At 39.9% G+C, this 13,243-nt stretch overlaps 1 protein-coding gene across 1 annotated transcript in view; it reads left to right on the top strand.

The window, feature by feature from the left end:
• The first annotated feature begins 214 nt into the window (after positions 1 to 214).
• Positions 215 to 13,243, top strand: part of ptn (pleiotrophin) — a 51,594-nt gene continuing 38,565 nt past the window's right edge. The window contains exon 1 of the mRNA XM_003452055.5: positions 215 to 391. The gene's annotated coding sequence lies outside the window, so the exon portion shown is untranslated. The remainder of the gene's footprint in view (positions 392 to 13,243) is intronic.

Genomic DNA, 13,243 nt, shown 5'->3' with positions numbered 1-13,243 from the left:
CCGGTCCCCATAGATCTCCCAAACACTTTGGCTCTTAACTGCTCTCTCCCCCTATCTCTTTCTCCCAGACTCTCATCCACCATCTTACATCTTCTCTCTGGTGTCTCCATAAGTGCCAGGCCGTAGCGTCCCTGGAGTGACCTTGGGGGTAATGAGCTCCTGATCACGAGTCAGGAAACCCGGCATTCAACACCCAACCCATCACCCTCCCCTCACCCCATGTAACAGACACACAAAAAAGAAAAAAGTCTACACTGCTATCGAATGCTCAGCCCACAAAGACAAATAGTATTGGAGAGGCAGGGCAGCAGGGCAGAGGTGCAGATGAAAAGAGCCTGGAGAAACTATTGCTTTAAGCTCTGAAATACAACTACCAGACCTCCAACACAAAGTAAGTGGATTCTTTTTCTGGGTCTACACTTATTGATACGTAGCTTTTGAGGGGTGATGTAATGTTGAGCTGATTAATAGAGCAGTAACTTGACGTTAAAATTTGTATGATTTTTGGTCTGTCTGCTCACTCTGTATGTTTGGGATGGGATTTATATGGATTCCAGGACTGCTAGTATCCATCCAGCTTGTTTTCATATGGCTTTAAAACTTGCAATAAGTAAAGTTTTTAGTAAAGTTGCAAAAATTAACTCAGCAAAAGTTTCTGTTCCAAGCACAACAGTGTTTTGCAATTGTGCATTTTTCTGATATTTCGCTTTTTGGTAAAAAAAAACAAAAAAACAAACAAACAAAAAAACAAACTTCTGTAGACATGGTCCTAATTGATTCTTTGTTGTTCTTCCCATTTTAAGCAGATTTTGTCTTGAGGCTGTTGATAGGAGATAATAAACATATGAAAATATAAAAGACTATTAAGCTTAAAATGCTGAGAATTATAACAGCAGATGGAAAAGTGGCTTGTAGACATACTGTGTAAACAATTGGAAAGACCCAGTAATCCAACAGCCATGGGCTACGGACTTTACTGTTAAATCATTAACAGGCCCTCTTTCTCAGTGATTAGACTTCAAACATCCATATGTTTTGTTTATTACTGCTATCAGCCAAATATGTGTTGGCCCAAATTAAGTCTGTCTGTGCGTGGGCACTGATTGAAGTGGGCTACTTTTTCCCAGGATGTCGTAATTTGGGTCAGGCCTGACTGGAATGACAAACCCAGAGCTGCTGTATTGTATCAGCACTAGATCCAGCAGACCTTCTGCTTGCGTTGCCATGGCTTTCTTCAGCTCCGGTATAGCAACCCGAGTCAGACCAAACAGTGTTCCTCTCTGTCTTATGGGCATTCCTACTGTGGACAAAAGCTTTCTCTGGCTCATTCTTGCTCGAAATGAGGTGTCCGCTTCATTTCTTCAGAATCAACACATGGTGTGGTCCTAATGAAAGAGCAGGGGGAGATTAAACATGAAGTGGAGATGAGCTTGAGAAACCTGCTTTGGTCTGTAGGAAGTCAGAACACAATGTGGATTAAGCTGGATGATAGCCAGCAGGGGCAAACTCATAAAACTGCTTCATTTCTAAAAGAATCTTGGTATTTTTTCCCCCAAGATGGCCACTTGGAGGCCTTTAAGAGACATTTCACACATTCTGCCCTTTTTTCTTTTTTAAATGTTTGACCCCCAGACTTCACCACATGATGTCACCTATATGTCAATGTGTTTAAGCACAAAGCCAGTTCATTTCTTTCAGTATCCTTACAAATGCTTTGGCGAGAAAGTTCTCCGTGGAGGAGCTGGAGCAATAAGGCATAGAATTACTCTGTTAGGGCCCCGAGAAGTTCGCTCCAGGGGGGAGGGGACACTGTGAATGGAGCCAGTTCTCATCTATAGGGCGCAAGTAAATGAGTGAGAGAGAGATGGAGAAAGAGGCTAGGGGGGTAAGGACATACACAAAGATCCTCACATTGAGTGGCTGGTTTATTTTTGTGGGGTATGCACTGACCCCTAACATGTGGGATGTACAGAATGAGACTTGATGGGGTCCAGGGGGCCGACAAAGAAAGGAAGGAAAAGATAAAGAAAGGGAATAGAAGAAAAGAGGAAAGGAAGGATGCCAGTAGAGAGGCCTGTCAAGGAACTGTCCTAACCATCAATCTCTAAAGACAATAGGCTAGAAGTAAAATCTGCAGTAAAGCAGAGCTGGAAAAAGCAATCATGTGACCCTTAAATGATTATTCTGGTGTCTTTTTTATAGATTACCCACCTCTTGGTAGTAAATAAATCTGGTTAAAAATACTTTGTGTTTTAAAAAGTTAAACACAAACTATTAAATATTTCCAAAGGTTTGGTTATTACAAGTGGCAACAAAATAAATAAAAGCAGCAGAACTGAGTCATATTTGATTCATACTGCCTTATATGGGTAGCACTCTAGAACCACTGGACCCTACAGTTGAGGCAAAGCAACTCATTACTCTATCTGTTAAATTCTCCCTGCCTCTGTAGCAGGGATGAGATATTATCAACTTGGCCTCAAGATTAATTTTTACCTCATCCAGTACTTTGGGTTCTCAGGCAAAAATATGGGTTTGCTTACTATCAATCTTGTTGCTGACCACTCGTTCTTTAATCCTTGATAGTTGCAATTTAGTGCATTTAAACATTTAAATATTTGATAAACTGAGTAGAGAGCTCTTGCTATCACATTTCCTGAGTTTGTTGGTTGTTATAGTTTTTTTTTCTGCAGTTGTGGCAATAAAAAGTTGCTGCAAAGAGCCCACCTTTTTGGTCTGTTGGGTTAATAATCAAGAGTGGAAATGCTGATGTTCTCACAGAGAACAAGCCAGCACCTCTTTCACTACAGGAAAGGGTGAGACAATCAAAGCTGTCTGCAAAACCTCTAGGTTTGTAGGGGGGTTGTCCCTGTTGTCTAAGGAAGCTCACTGGAAACGCTATCAATGCTTTTTGTGGAAGAATTCAATTACACAAACCAGGGTTTGTGTTTGTCCATAGTATAGAGGCATATTGTGAATTTCTCAGTTTATTTTTGATTAGAAGCAAGTTTTAAAACATCTGATTTAAAAAGGTAAAACTTTCCATCTTGCTATTTGTACAGATTTTGAAGTTTTTCAGTGAAATTTTGTGGCCAGCATCTCTCTCTGGCATGCTGTTGGTTTGATCTAGTATTCGATCCTCTGAGAGCTAATGAAAACCTGAGGCTTTCCACTATAATCAGTTGGCTCATTAGTGTTCCACTCAGTCACAGAGCCACCCACGCACACTTACACACATGCACAAATACAGACAAACTCGCCTCAGGCCCCTCAGTCAATGACTGAAGGAAAATAGGGCAAAGGTCATATGGCTGGGTGTGAATTTCTGTACTTGCTGAGGAAGTAAACATGCAGCTGTGATGTAAGACTTAATTGGATGCATTTGTGCAGCTGTGCTAGCATGGCTAGTATTGTTTTTACCTTGTGAGCCATGTATTTATCCTCATAAATACATTCAACATAAACATGAAACAGCCACTTCCCCACTGTTTTAAAACCCCTGGTTTACATTAGCCACGGAAAGGGTCCAAAAATCCCAACACAAACAAAATAATAAAAATAAAAGGTAGAAATTCTCCTCAGAGCGCTAAAAGAATGAGGATAGAACTGTATGAAACCCTCTTTTAAAGGCCAAGGGTCTCCAGATTACATGAATTCACTCTCCCCTCTAGAATGATTAACACTGTATCACAAACATAACACAATTTACAATGTTCACAAGGAAATAGTCCCAGTTTCTACTAGTCAGTCCCCAAAAAATGACCATTGAATATGAAACCATGTACAGTCTCTTCTTTGAAGGTGTAACTGTGGTGAACAGGAGATGACTGCGGGGTCCTAGTCTGTTAAGCTGACCAGAGGTACAGCAGCCCGAGTGAGGAATCAAGTCTTGGGTTCACAAAAGAAAAGAAAATAGAAACCATGCCTTTGTCTCTGGGCGAAAGAGCGCGGGAAAAATACTGGGCTATGAGAAGGCAGCGCTTTTAAATACACCTTAACAAAGCCGGATGAACAACCAGGATGTCATCTGGATGGCAGGGTAACCTGTTCACCGCTGACTCACTTTGAGCAGATTCTACGGACTCGACGGTGAGAACAAACTCAGACCAGCAACGGGCAACATTAAGTGAGGTCGCTAAAGCCCTCCAAGAGACTCGTTAGCACCCAGCGAGGCAGCTAGCCGTGCTGCCTTGCTCTGAACGTTAACTTAAGGGCCAAACTCAGCTGTGCTTTTCTTTAAGACCTATCACCGTTGCAGTTGAAATCAGCTAAGGTTAGCTCTCACTCCAACTCCCCACCACCACGCTGTCTACTTCCACGATGGCCTGCAGCACCACACGTTGCGGCTACACAAGCCAAGCTTCCCGCATGGAGCGAAACTCCGTCTAAACTTGCTGCAGTCGCAACTTCTTTTTTGACTGACCTCTTGGATCCCCCTTTTGGTCTCAGTCAAACCGTGAGACACGCCGGAGACAGCTACTCCTCGGCTCCACACACACACACACACACACACACACCAGAGTGTGTGCACGGGTTCTCGATCTTTTTTTGATGTTTCTTGCCTTACTCAGCGAAGCCACTTGAGGCACTACATGGCAGCTCCCGACTATTTACATACATGTACCCTTACAATGTGATTTGACCCAACTGTAATTCATAAAACAATGTAAATGTAAGAAACTAAAATATATCTTCATTTTAACAATTAAGTAATGATTCAAACAGGTTAAATATTTCAAGTGGTGTGCAAGATTGAACCCTGAACAGATGTACTATATGTTTAGCAAATGTCATAACGGGAATACAGTTCCTGAGGGTGCTCCCTCACTCAAGGTTTTTGTGTGTACAGGCCTTAGAGTGTGAAGCACAGGGGAATGGGTAGTGTTTGTATTCCTCTAATAAACTGAAGGGTGATCTTGTCTCTCAACACAAAGGGAAAGCTTGAAACTCAGGATTTTACAATAAACAGCAATACTTTAGTTGTAGTTACAACAAAGCTAATGGCAAAAGCACATTTATAACATCTAGATAATAGCACAAATTTAGTAGTAATTCCTTGGAGACTGTGTCATTTTTTAATAATTAAAATCTGGTTATTCTGCAAATCTTTCTCTGTTGATAATAGGCACAGCAGAAATAAAGTAAGCCACATCAGTAACTTTCTCTCCAGTCCAGAACCTTGCTTAATGGCTCACAAGTAAACCCTAAGGGGGCTATTAAATAACATAGAGCCAATACGTTGGCAAAGCTCCACCTAAATACTATAATGTACAGGCTCAATCAATGGAATCTCATTTTATTTAGAATGATTTTTAGCTGCTTTGAAGCCATCAGTGGATCTGCCAAGAGAGTTATTAGTGATATTATAATCGCTCCTATAGTGAGAATTTGATCCTTGCAAGCCATAAACTATGAAAGGGTATAAAATGAAGAAAAAAAAATCTGATATGGATGGGAGTAGGTTGCTCTTATGCACAGGGATGCAGGAGTTTGTTGTTCAACATCATGTGACCAGTGATGTTGAATGGAAAGTTAAATTGATTGTGAGCATCACTGTGGAACACCGTCTGCCACTTAGTTTCTCTATCCCAGTTGCACTGCTAATTGGATTGCTAATGGCAATGATGCACAGAGGTTAGACTCTTCTCTGGTTAGAATGGTTTGCATTGTTTATCGTGAAATCTAACCACATTACCATTGCTGTGATCACATGAAAGGGAGCCAGTTTTGTAAAATATATAATTCTCTTGAACTGACTCAATAAAATGATGTGTTCTTTTTTTACTTATGGATTTTTTTATTAGGCCAAATAGTGGTTACTTGGCTGCTTGAAGGGCAAAATCGTCAATACTTAACATAAAAATAATTTGAAACAGTTTATATAGCTTCCTCATGCCAAAGGGGGGTTTCTAATCCTTGGCTAAATCTCAGCAGGTTTTAATCAGGCCCAGTGGAGAGTTTCTGCAGCTCTGGGATGTCTTTGTATTCTTACCTCAGGGTACCACATTCTAGAGAAAGTATGATTTGGAAAGTTAAATTCCTATGATGGATGGGGAGGGGATTAGATAGGCCCATGGTTACAAACACTGAGGATGGCTTTATGTCCACCTACCAATAAGTGATTAGATAGCAGGATCAGTAGGGGTGGAGGTGTTGTTACTTGCTCTATTTTAGTTTCCATCGCTGTTAATTTGAACAGAATTAAGCATCCTGAATACTTTACTCAGGAGTTTCTTTCCACAAAGAGGCAATGGGAGATGGAGGAGTGAGAGGAAAGAGTAGAGTGGGATGGAATCTGGAGAAATCGAGAGAGGCGAGAGAATCATTAGTCATATCCATTAGTATTCCATCCACAGCTTGTGCTGTGAGACAGCCGGTCTGTCCAAACAAACAACCGGCAGAGGGGGGATGCCTCATTATAACTTCCCCCCTTTCTTCTCACCCGGAGTTCACATTCCATCTGACCATAAACACTAGGCCAGGGCTGTGACCTTGCCCTCTTTCTCCACTGGAGTTTAGAGATGTTAGTGGGGCTAGTATAGCAACAGTTCACATGCTGTTCAGTACATGATGATGACAGTACAGTACAAGGTTGCATCCTGCAAGAAGAAAGCAAAAACACAGTCTGAATTCCTATTCTTTACCTCTTGGAGCAATTTAGCTTAGCAGACTCTACAGCCTGATGCATTTATGGAAAAGACATCTTGAGACGTTTACTCCTTTCACCTATCTTTCCCAGTACAGTATCTAGCAAAGACTTCACAGGTCCCAAAGGGAGCCCTGACTCTCAAGGGGCATGTAAACCTCTTGTGCTTGATGTGCAGGGGCACTGAGAGGATATTTGCAGAAGACAGAATTCCTGCAAATACCTGCAACCAAAAAATCAAATACAATACCTACGTAAAACATTCAGAGCCATCTGTTGGGTAATATAATTACCCAACAGATGGCATTTTTGTTTTTAACCCATTTGTGTCCACACTGGAACTTCATAAAGAACTTGAGTCAGCCACAAATCCATTTAAATAGGTATAAAAATATTCATGGAAATTCCCCCTGTTATTCAGTGTAAAAACAATTAACAAACAAACTTAAGTAAGTCAAGAGGGAGAACATCCCTATTTTGCAGTGGATCATCATTATACATTAACCAAGAGTTGACTACTGTTTCTTCACTTTCTAGAAACAAAAATGAAAGAGCAAATGTTCTTTTAACAACTTTTCTCATGAAATAACTCAAAATGCCACGAGGGGAGAGGCAACCCCGACTTATGCATACATATAAAAAGTAGATGACAGTAGCCGTCAATGGAACTGTAAATGTGAAGATTTAAAAATTAAAAGCTCTCACCAGTCCACAAATACTCTGAAAGCATCGATGGGATGCTGGAACAAGATGAATGCCAGCTCTGCAACCCGCATAGTCTAAATCATCAGCTGCAAATATCCCTGTTCCAGACATCACTGGACACATTTGGAGGTCAGACATCGGAGCTGTTTTGGCAGTGTGAGGGAATGTACATAATTTTGGTACATAATTCTAGTTGTTGCTGGTAATTGTACATTTACCAGTGAATCATTAATCATCAATCATTTATCAAGAACTGTAGCATTTATCACGATTACAAAATTTAAAAAATTATTTAAAAAACATATATTTTAGAGGAGTGACATTATTTTTTTTAATTTCTGTTACAGGGTATGTCAGTGTTACCAGTTCAGTCACCATGAACAGTGATTTAAACATTTTTTTTTGAGAATAAGGTATATCTCACTCACAACACCTCTTCTCGTGTGCTTGGCAGCAAGATTGATGGTGGCCAAGCACATTTTTATTTAAACCAGACTATAAATAAAAATAAACCTGCACTTTAGAGATCAGAGATGTTTATAAAGAAGCACCTGGCTTTAGGATTATTCTCCCCCTTTCTCTCTGTGTTTGTGTGTACTCGTAAACCTATCTCAGTGAGGACCAGCATGAGTTTATTGCCAATGAAATGAGGACATTTTTGAAAAGAGAGGGCCTAACTTTTTCACTTTGCTTCAAAAAAAGCAGTTTGAGGGTTACGATGTAGTTTAACAGTCAAAGCTGGAATTGCAACATGCAGTTGTATATCAGATGTTTAATACTCTTTCATTCAATGCTAATTCATTTTTTATATATTAAGCTATAAAGCTTTGGTTTAATGTAAATCTGATATGTGTACATGTTATATTGAATGTGAACTTCTTTTGTTATTTGACTTGCATTTAAAATGCAAGTTATTTGCATTTTTAAATAACTTGGTGGCTGTTACGTTTATCCACTAACTGAACTTCATACTTGATTGAAACTTTTTAAAGTAAAGATTGTTAAACAAATCCACAGAATTGAGCTTAGTTGTCACTGGACCCTAGCTGGCCACTTGTGCATAATCAAGAAACATGTAGAGTTGTACTGCAGAGCCCGAGAACTTGACCCTAAGAATTATATTACAGCACCCTTTTTTGCAAGTCAATTTCTGAACCTCTAGCATTTGCCATTTGTACTTTGAAAAGTTCAGTTATGTACCCGAGTGACCTTTAAACATAATCATCAGAGAATATGGAGAAAATCAGAGTACTGCCTTAATTTGAAAGGCCAATTTTCCATACACTGCAGTTATCGCTCATGCTTGGCTTGGGGATGCTACAGGCAGCCAAACAGAGGAGCAAGTCACTGCCATGACAAGGACATGAACCTTCACTGGCTACAAACAACCTAACAGCCACACTAGCGGGAATTCAACCGGGTGTGTCTGCAGCGTGAATGAATCCCCCACCTCAACCCCCCAACTCAATATTTGCATTCCTTAATTAGTGCATTACTTAAAATTACTCTGAAAACAGTGATGTTTAATCTGCCATTGCAAACCAAAATGATTTAGTATACATTTCTTTTGTTCTTTTGTATGAAGTTACACTTTTGGTAACTTTTTTTATATACAAAGATCAGAGAATTAGATGAAAATTTGCTGGTGCATGAAATTCTCATTTACCTTTCCCATTTCTACATTTATTTAGGGTTTTGCTTTGATAATGTTGTGTTTCTCAAAAATAGAAATAAATAAACTAACTACTTGCCAAATATTTCAATTTTTATTATAGAAACTTGTCATTTATGTATTATTTCGCTGTATAAGCTCTGCAGAGACAACAACCTCTTACTGAATTATGTGCATGTCAGTTTTGGTCACTCGTTTTAGACAGGGTAAAACCACCTCGACTGCAATGGCTTACTTAACAGATGTTAAAGCAAAAGAGTGTGTCAGTCCTAGCAGTAGTCCCACCACACTCTGTTCATACACAAGGACTTGATGTCTTTTCTGACTGCTGCAATGCTTGGTGGCAAGTTGAAAGGTTATGTTTAATGCCCTGGGCTGTGACTGAAGGCAAGAGCCGCTCTCTCCCACCATGTAAACTCCTCTGACTCCCCAGCTCACCTCTTAACCCTACACCCATCCCACAGCCGAACAGAGCCTGTGTCACAGAAGGGCTGCTGGTATTTGCACAGCAGCTCTGAGTTGTGTTTTCACTTTGAATAGGAATGATTGGATCTGTCCATGCAGCAAAATGGGCTCCCTTATTTATTTGTAAATTGTGTCACATATAGCATTGCTGCATTTATGGTTTGGTAAATAAAGCTGGAGCAAATAGTATTTTGTGCAGATGAATGTAGACAATGACACTGGTGGGCACCCAGAAAATCTGGTGCATTGCATTCCTGATGGATGGAAATAGCTTACTGCAGAAGCAGGCTGATGGTGAATAGGATGGATCTGTGAGCTGAACTTTAGTAAACACTGCATTGTATGTGTGAGCAAAAAGACTAAATGACTTTGGCAGGAAAATGGACAACATTTTTAAAGGAGTAAAAATTGTATACATTTTCATTCCTTATTATCATAAAGTCCATGCCATTACTATGACTATAGATGTTTGAACTTTCTTTAATATATGTGGACTATTAGAACGCTGGGTTGGATAGTGTTGTAAACAACACTAAGACAGTAAATGACCTGAACGGAATGCTTTTCTTTTCAAGAATATTCTGTCACACAGAGAAACCTCTTTAGTTAAAGACTTTGTGATGAACTTTAGTGACATTCAGTTGGCTGAACCATCAATGGAGTGGTACACAAACAAGCTCCCACCGATTTTATTGTGGAATATATTAGGCAGTGTGGATGCTGTGTATTGAATTCCTATCATCCTCTCCAGCTAACGTCAGAGAACCTCAGGCGGTGGATATCTGTGATGCTGCACGTGCCCTCCTTGATGCCTATCCCAAGTGGTGGCATTTAACCTGTAAACAGTTTATTTCTGCTGCCATTTTAATATGAGGGTCTTTGGGAACCAGTTTGCGTGCAAGTGCAAGTGACCATTCAAGGAAGTGTCGTTTTTGATACGTCCATGTTGACTGTGTGCATGCATGCGTGTGCGTACGTGCGTGTGTGCCTGTGTGTGTTTAAATTTAGATTAGTAATTATATTTTATTTTATGTATTTTTTTTTTTAAACCATGACAGTTCTGCTTATGTCAGACTAATGACAAGGCTTCAGAAACTCTGAAGAATTGCACTTCTCGTCTGTAGAGCTTAAAGAATGGATTTCCTTTTTCTCCTAGAAACTAAGCTTTGGGAAACAATGCTTGATCAAAGAAATGCTACACATTAGCCAGCCACCCCCGTCCACCACCACCACCACTACCAATTTGATCGCTTTGTGCCGAATGGCCCAAAAGACAATGCAATCAAAGTGAAGGATTTGCTTTGGCCAAAAGTCATGTCCTTGACAGATCAGGGATGTCCAATCTTTGTCCATCGTGCATTCTCAGTAAATAACATTACCCCTGCTTCATCGATGGCTGGAAATAAGACTGTCACTGGGTTCTAGAATAGTACATCGGAAGCTATGTGTGATTCATTTCAGGTCATGTGGAGCCTGGCGGCATAGGAACTGAATGACACTATCATTACAAACTGGAGTGAACAAGATAAAATTGCTCTATTTCTCTGCTGCATGTTTCTACAAAATCTTTTTTTTTCATGGTGAAACAAACAGACAAGTTTTATAATATGGCAACCACAAAAACATGACACTGAATGCACAGAACTGCTGTTGAATTATGTAGTCTCTTCCATCACATTTATATCTCCTGCCACACTTAACTTTCATCATTCATTCTTGCAATAAAAGCAAGACAAGATGAAAGAAAAGTAATATGAAATGCCTTCTTAAAAGAGTTTATAAATTAGCACAGAAATGTCTTACTGTAGCAGCAAGCCAAATGCAAAGCATTGTATACTGATCCTTTTCAAAGCCAAATAAGTGGTGAGCATACCAGGGACACGAGGCAGAACTTTAAAAGTTCACTTTGTTTTCAGCCTCAGAAAAGTCCTAAGATAAACGGACTGTTTGCCACTATGTCAAGTAACTTGTTGTTGAGATGTTCTGTGTACTGCATGGTGCTGAACAGATAGTCCTTATCGGGAGTTGTTTTTGAATGTCAAGTGGCAGCATATAGGGATGAAAAATGAAGTCAGTATGGAAGTATCAAAATACTACTACAGTTCCTTGAATGTTCACTTGAGCTTACACAAAATCGAGTTCGTCCCCAAAGGCTTGTATTAAAATGCCAGCAGAAATAAACATGTTTACAGGATGGCACTATAAAAGTTACTGTTATTTAAGATTAATTAGCAGATATCGTTATCTCTGTATAGCTGCAGCTTGATAACTCACACTTATGTCCAAATACAGTAAGTTTTTGGTCCTAAGTTGGTAGTAGCTATAATGCTTCTGCTGAGACTTCAAAAACCAAAGGTCGACATATCTTTTGTCAGTCTTACACACATAAACCAAATACTTAAGTATGTTCACCTGCTTGTCCCCAACTTTCTGGTTACTTTGAAAGAGACGGTGTGAATCAAAACAGTCTTTATAATCCTGGTTTCTATATGTAAATGTGAGAAAATGTTTGTATAGTCTTTCCCTGTTTCAGATATTTATTTCCATTATACACAAACAATACAGAGATAATTTTAAGATTCTTGTCATAACTAAATGTTTGTGATGTACTCATTGATATAAACATGACTTGCAGGGAGTATTTATTTATTTATGCCAGGGAGAAAACAAAGATTAGGTAAAGTTTTCATATGTAAGAATCTCCTTGCTTTGACAGCACATTTTCTCAAAGACCGGAGGGGAGTTTGACATGTTTGAGAGCTTCTTGCAGATGGCGGGTATTTCATGCTTGTTTCACTGAATAAATTTTGATGGGCTGCTGTGGTCCAGACATCTTTTAACTGTCCCGACAAGCCTTTGTTCTTTTCCTGTTTTCATGTCTGATCCCCAACAGCCCACAGGGGAAGCTCTGTCGGCTGTGCGCTGCAAACCTTTCTGTTTGATCAACTTCTAACATATTTGAACAATTTAGGCAGGGATGAGGGCAGGTAATTCAAAGCCTGCCATAAGAGTGTTATGGGGAGATGAGAAGACACACGGGTTCACAAAGAGCAGCGAAGAAGATCTGTTTTCTCGTTTCTGCGCTGCTGCACGCTCCAAAACTACCCATCAACGTGGAGGATATTCTTAAATGAACCCCTAATACGGCTGACATCTTCCATCTACAAAAAAATGATCCTATCTCCCTCAAAAAGCATCTCTACCCTTCCCTTGCTTTTCTTCAGGCAATAACTTATTTTACCCAGAAGAGGCCAGTGTGTAGTTGATGAGGTCATCCACTCAATATGAGAGATACTGTACACACACAAAAAAGGCTTTCAAACACCTTCACATGGAGGTCAAAGTAAAGAGACAGAGCCGTGGATATAATTTAGTCCAGAAGCACAGCGAGGAAATCAATGGAACATCGAGCAGCAGGAAACAAAGATGCACATACAGTCTGATGGTGAGTTAAGGTAAATGATAAGGCCATCCCCACCATTGTTTGAGTCAGAAAAACAGAGTGAGCTGGAGAAGAAAAGCGCTGTTCAGTATTGCCATGAAAGGACATTGATAGTGGGTGTCATTAAATACAGTTACTGCAAGAGAGGTCAGACCCATTATAGATAGATCATGAGAGCCCTCTACTGACAGTTAAATCAAAAGAGACCAGTATCACCATCACAGCAGACTCTCCAGTTCTTTTTCCTCCTGTGCATTAAGAAGGAAAATAGACTTTACTGAATATGCATTATTATTTTCTGTGGCTGAACCAT

The sequence above is a fragment of the Oreochromis niloticus genome, linkage group LG17, assembly GCF_001858045.2.
Source record: "Oreochromis niloticus isolate F11D_XX linkage group LG17, O_niloticus_UMD_NMBU, whole genome shotgun sequence".
Taxonomy (NCBI): Eukaryota; Metazoa; Chordata; class Actinopteri; order Cichliformes; family Cichlidae; genus Oreochromis; species Oreochromis niloticus.
This window is presented reverse-complemented; position numbering and strand designations above follow the sequence as displayed.